Source organism: Rhincodon typus, unplaced genomic scaffold (assembly GCF_021869965.1).
Source record: "Rhincodon typus isolate 14 unplaced genomic scaffold, sRhiTyp1.1 hic_rhity00005518, whole genome shotgun sequence".
In the NCBI taxonomy this organism is placed as follows: domain Eukaryota; kingdom Metazoa; phylum Chordata; class Chondrichthyes; order Orectolobiformes; family Rhincodontidae; genus Rhincodon; species Rhincodon typus.
This window is the reverse complement of record NW_025971156.1, coordinates 746-5,807: the sequence shown is the minus strand read 5'-3', so window position 1 is coordinate 5,807 and position 5,062 is coordinate 746. Positions and strand designations below refer to the sequence as shown.

General features: G+C 44.3%; 2 long non-coding RNA genes across 2 annotated transcripts in view; one reads left to right on the top strand and one right to left on the bottom strand.

Moving 5' to 3' along the window:
- Window positions 1–4,348, top strand: part of LOC125482069 — a 6,961-nt gene extending 2,613 nt beyond the window's left edge. The window contains exon 2 of the long non-coding RNA XR_007261542.1: window positions 3,785–4,348. This is a non-coding gene — a long non-coding RNA (uncharacterized LOC125482069). The remainder of the gene's footprint in view (window positions 1–3,784) is intronic.
- LOC109932800 lies at window positions 1,160–4,012 on the bottom strand. Its single transcript, XR_007261543.1, has 3 exons — window positions 3,897–4,012; window positions 2,546–2,702; window positions 1,160–1,702 (listed from the first exon to the last, which is right to left on the bottom strand). It is a non-coding gene; the product is annotated as an uncharacterized LOC109932800 (long non-coding RNA).
- Window positions 4,349–5,062: the final 714 nt, after the last annotated feature.

Sequence of the window (5,062 nt, the reverse complement as noted above, 5' to 3'; positions counted from 1 at the left end):
TCCATCTATTTTGTCAATTCTCCCCTTTAGCATCTTATATCCCTCAATTTAATCTCTTCTCATTCTTCTAAACTCCAGAGAAACTGCTCAATCTCTCTTCTAAGACAAACCAGTCATCTTTGGAAATGATCGAGTGAATCTCCTTTGAACTGCCTCCAATACAACTACAACCACCCTCAAGTAAAGAGACGAAAATTGTACCAGTCTCTCCTCATAAAGCTAACATTTCATTTTGGTAATCAATTCAGTGAAACTCCTCTGAAGTCTCTCCAATGCAACTACATTCCTCCCCATGTCAGGGGACCAAAGGTCTATACAGTACTCCGGATGCAGAAATCCCAGTGCCTTGTACATTTGAGAAGTCACACAACACCAGGTTCTCATCCAATGAGTTTATTTGAAATCACAAGATTTCGCAGCACTGCCCCTTTGTCAGGTGAAGTGAGGGAGAAGCACAGACGCAGAATTTATAGGCAGAGAGATCAAAAGGTCATACAAATGCTTTGAGTAGAGTCTCAAATAATCAGTCTCTTCAAGTGACCAATAGTTTCAGAGTATTCATAGGACGTCAGCAGCTGAATAACAAGCGAAGGGAGAAGCTATAATCCAATTAAATGAGGCAGAGAGATAATTACAAAAACTTAAAAATATGGTGGTGCTGCAAACAAATGAATGGAATAACATGACAGGTACAAGAGTCACATGCCAAGGGTTTAACCAAAGTAATAAGTAAACTAAAACTGTATAAACTAATTAAGGTAGAGAGATCATACTAATTTATCAAGGTGGTGGTGTCAAAACAGGACAGTGAAGAACATTTTACAAATACAGAACTATGGGTGGGGTTACACATAGCGTGCCATGAGCCCAAGATCACGGTTGAGGCCGTCTTCATGGGTACGGATCTTGGCTGTCAGTTTCTGCTCGGCGATTCTGCATTGTTGTGTATCTCGAAGGCCACCTTGGAGGACGCTTACCTGAAGATCAGGGGGGCTGAATGATTCTTAATGTTACAAGTAATTCTGTCAACACTTTTGATCACCCGCAGAGACTTATTATTCGACACTCCACTCAAAACCTTTATATGATCTTTTGATCTCTCTGCCGTTTATCTCTCTGCTACAAATTCTGTGTCTATGTGCTTCTGCTAAAGCTTGTGATTCCAAATAAATCTGTTGGACGCTAACCCGGTGTCATGTGACTTCTGACATTGTCCACCCCAGTCGAACACCAGCACCTCCACTTCATTGTACGGTTGAAGTGACACTTCCCTACGTTTATACTCCATGCCTTTAGCAATAAATGTCTTTCTTATTACTTGCCGTAGCAGCATGCTAGATTTCTGAGATTCATGCACAAGGACATTCAGATCCCTCTGCACTAATAAATTTTTAATTTTCTCTCCCATTCAGATGGTAAGTTGCCTTTTTCAATTCTTCTGACGACAATGGATAACCCCATCACTGATGTGACTGAGCCACACACATTTCAGTGTCAAATGGAGGGTGTCCTCAATTTGATCTGTTTTGCTTTCAATTTGCAAATGAGTCAGACACAATAGTACATTTGCCACAATGTAAAATTGCTGGGTTTGCACCCCACAGCGATTTGCACCCTGTTTGGACTGTTTTTGAAACCTGTTACAAGTCACTAACCACTTCACTAACTTACCTCTGCTGCCGGGAACTGTTGGAAGAATCAGCTAGAGAAAATAAGAGAGGGAAAAAATGGGAATGTTTTACTGTAAATATTCGGCTTCACCTGTTTGCAAATGAATTTGGTTTCTTTGACTGATGCGCAAGTAGCAATAATTCCAATTTTAATCTTTAGTTTACATCTGTGCTGACCATTCTTTCGAACACAACACATTACTTTGTCTGTCTTCCCTTGTAATTCCATCTGCTACTCATTCAGCCTGCTCACACCCTCACAAAGTACATTCACTCGTGGCATATGGACGTCACCGGCTGGGCCCAGCATTTATTGCCGCTGTCCCTACTTGACCCCTTGAGAAGGTCGTGGTGAGCTGACTTCTTGAACCGCTGCAGTCCTTATGCTGTAGGTAGACGCACAATGCCGTTAGGGAGGGAATTCCAGGAGTTACTGACCCAGAGACATGAAGAAATGGCTGATATATATTAAAGTCAAGATGGGGAGTAGCTCAGAGCGGGATTTGTAGGAGGTAGTGTTCCTATGCATCTGCTGCACTTGGCCTTCTAGATGAAAATGGCCAGGGTTTGGAAGGTGCTGTCTCAGCATCTCTGGTGAATTTCTCCAGTGCATCTTATAGATGGTACACACTGCTGCTGCTAAATGTCAGTGGTGGAGGGATTGGATGCTAGTGGATGTAGTGCCTGTGAGTAAGTGTGTGTGAGTGTGAGCGAGAGAGAGAGAGAGAGATTTTGTCTGTGAGAAAGTATGTGTCAATGAGAGCGTGCCTCTCTCTCACACATACACACTCACATTCAAGTATACTCTCGCTTACACACATTCACTGTCACACACACCCTCAAATACAAATGAGCAACGTTACTTTGAAACCCACATTGAGTCGTGACTGGAGAACGATCACCGATTATCTGCCGGAGTGTCTCACCCTCCTTGTTTCCTGTTCCGGAGTTTGATGGGAAGCAATGCGAGGAGAGAAAGGATCAGAAACAGTGGGACAATAAGTGCTGCCATCTCAGCGCCGTGTGCCTGTGCTGGATTCAGAGAGGGATTTCCTGTCAATAACATCATTCATTCACCAAATGTCAACACCAGTATTCCCTGTTGCCCTGAACCCCGGCCAGCACCTGTCCACTTGGAGTGAAACCCTCATGTCTGTAAAATTTCCCTCCAAACCCTCACCATCACAGTTGTTTCTGTGCAGCCTGTATCATTCACAAAATCCCACCAATCCAACTCAGACTATTTGGTGCAAAATTCAAAAGATCGTTCTGCACTACTCTCCCTAAATTGTCGATTAGAAATTGTTGTCCCTCATTTTTCCTACCACTATATATCAAGGCAAAAGTTCCCTTTGTCCTCAACATCTCAGTGGCAACTGGGTCATTCAGAGAGAAACATCGAAAATAGCTTCGGGAGTCGGCCAGTCAGCCCTTCCAGCCTGCTGTGCCCATTCGATAGGATCTTGGCTGATCATCCAACTCAGTCCCCTGTCCCCCTGCACTCTCTCCCTTTAGCCCTTAAGAACACTATCCAACTCCTTCCTGAACAACATTTAATGTATTGGACCCAACCACTTTCTGTGGCAGAAAATTCCGCAGGCTTCCCACTCTCTGGGTAAAGACATTTCTCCTCATCTCAGTCCTGCCCCATCTCAATTAGACTATGACTCCCTGTTTGCAGACTCCCCAGTTATCGGGAACAGCCTTCCTGCCAGTCCTGTTAGGATTTCATAGATTTCTATGAGATCTCCCCACTTCATTGTTCTAAACTCCAGTGATCCAGCCTCCCTTCATCCATTCGTCCTACCATCCCAGGAATCAGGCTGGGAAATCTTCACTGCACTCCCTCCGTAGTGAGAACATTCTTCCTCAGAGAAGGAGACCCCAAACTGCACATACAATACTGCAGGGTGTGCTGTACAATTGCAGCAAGACATCCCTGACATCCCTGTTCCTGAACTTTAATCCTTTCGCTAAGAAGTCTCCCTTATCTGATGAAGGATGTTTCTCTCTCTCTCCACAGATGCTGCGAGACCCGGTGAGTTTTTTTTCCAGCATTTTCTGTATTTATAACCAGTAACATTAACTCTGTTACTGTCTCTCTGTCTCCACAGATGCTGCCAGAACAGCTGAGTTTCTCCAGCAATTTTTCCAAGTGTTCAAGTCAAGTCTTCAGCCAGATCCCAGTGAAGAATGAGCATAGATCAATGATGAAGAACGAGTTACCTGGCACCATGAGGTTGATGGAAATTACTGGTCACATTAAATATCATTCCGCCGGGACCCCTGTTGATCACGACACACTGGTATCGACCTTGGAGATGGGCCTGGAATGATTCGATTGCCAGCTCTCTCCTGTCCGAGCTAAAGTTGTAATTCTCGCTGGCATTGCTTAAGGCTTTCTGTTGGAAGTACCACTGAAAGTAGGGTCCTGTGCCTTGGCTTAGTACACGCTCTAGAACAAGACAACTCCCAATCGGAACCTCCATTTTATTGGCTCGGGGGATGAGGAAAACCCCTGCAACAGGAACTGGAACAAAACAAAGACAAATAGGAAATAAAAGATCAGGTGTTGAATTTGTCTGTTTTGTTTTACAGATGTCATCTTCAGTGACAGTATAATAATGGATGGAAAGGAGAAATAAATCGAACAAGATTTCACATTGTTGCAAAGGTGACCGGTCTCAGGCTGTTGTAAAATCTACACTTTGAAAAATTTGTGTTAACTATGGATGGCCAAATGGTATATCATCCAACTTCACCCCCTTAACATTCAGTGATGTTACTGTCACTATTCCCCTCCCCAATCCCCAAACTACCAACATCCAGGGGGTTATCGTCATGAGAGAATCTCACCAGCACCCCCTTGATGTTCGATGGTGTTAACATCACTGAATCCCCCATTATCAACATACTGGGGATTACCTTTGAGAGAGAATCTAACCATTGCCCCTTGACATTCGATGGTATAACTGAGTCCCCTATTATTAACATCCTGGGGGTTACAATTTACCAGAAACTGAACTGGGCTCACCATATCAATATAGTTACTACAAGAGCAGGTCAGAGGCTGGGAATCCTGGTGCAAGTCCTCTGGACTCCCCAAAACATGCCCATCATCAACAAGGTGCAAATCAAGAGTGTGATGGAATACTCCCCACTTGTCTGGATGAGTGCAGCTCCAACAGCACATGAGAATCTCAACACCATCCAGGGGCAAAGCAGCCCACTTGGTTGGCACCACATCCACAAACATCCACTTCCTCCACCATCAACAATGCTCAGTGCAGCAACCCTATCTACAAGATGCACTGCATATTGTCACCTTCCAAACACATGTCCACTTCAATCTGGGAGGACAAGGGCTGAAGGTATGTGGGAACACCAACCCC